Raw genomic sequence first — 1070 nt, forward strand, 5'->3', positions numbered from 1 at the left:
GGGGGTTATTGTGGGGTCGATAGTGGTAACGATTGAGAGGGGACAATGACGTTTCTAAACATCTCAATTGGAACAAATAAAAAGTAGACTTCAGTTGGGGGCTGCCCAGTTTGTCACAATTTCATTAAGGAATTTGAGTATTGATGACAGTCATAATTACAGTACTTTAACACTGTAGTTGTAACTTAAGTTTTTTTCCTCCACCTTCAAATTGGTGGTGTAGAGATAGTCCCTCTAAAATGCCAATTCAGCTTGTGTTGTTCTATATTTCTTCCTCTTTGTGTATGCAAATCAAAGCAAATTACTCTGTAAAATTTCAACAATGAATGTTCTTACGTTAAAAACAGTTGAAAAATAAAATTCAATTCATACAATCAACCAATCATTCATTTACTCTTTTTGAGAGTGTCAGTGATAACTTCCATCATGCAGGGAATAGTCGAGGCGGGGTGGGCCTGTGACAAACTGGCATGCTTCCCTTCAGTTAATGTTTTTGTCTGTACTCTGAGGTTTATACCCGGCAGGGATGCGCTGTTGTTACAATCTATTCCTAGAGCCGCCCCATTGTCCAACTCGGCAATTCCTTCACGTGCTTGCTTCTTTGATGTCAGTGTAGGTTGAAGAGCTGATGTTTGGAGTTTATTAATGGGTCTGGGTTTTCTTTCTTTCTTTTTCTTTAATGTAGAGTCCCAAGTTGTTATTAAAAAAGTAAAGTTGTTCCCGCATCCGATCTGGGCATTGGGGATTGTCTTGTTAGTGAGACAACTTCCTGGGCCTCCGGCATATTGTGGTAAGGTGGCCAGTTCCTTTCCACGCCGCTTTTACTTCCCCAACTCGAAGTCAAAGTTGTTATTATTATGTTGAATTCTCAAGGAAAAAAATGTTTTTAAGTATAGCTGGGATTTCTCAGATTTTTGTTTTGACTGTAAATGAAAACAACAGAGTGGTGTGCTCCAACAACACTGGTACACTGTAGATCTTCTAAGAGTCGAAAACACAAAATCTGTGTCTTTTCGAAAACCGACTCCGTAATCTAGTGTTTAGAATTCTGAACGAAAGCTGCTGTTGGG

The 1070-nt window shown here is 39.3% G+C and overlaps 1 protein-coding gene across 1 annotated transcript in view; it reads left to right on the forward strand.

The window, feature by feature from the left end:
• LOC101851052 overlaps positions 1-1070 on the forward strand; it is a 10053-nt gene that overhangs the window by 6335 nt on the left and 2648 nt on the right. The window lies entirely within an intron of this gene.

Source organism: Aplysia californica, unplaced genomic scaffold (assembly GCF_000002075.1).
Source record: "Aplysia californica isolate F4 #8 unplaced genomic scaffold, AplCal3.0 scaffold00295, whole genome shotgun sequence".
Taxonomy (NCBI): Eukaryota; Metazoa; Mollusca; class Gastropoda; order Aplysiida; family Aplysiidae; genus Aplysia; species Aplysia californica.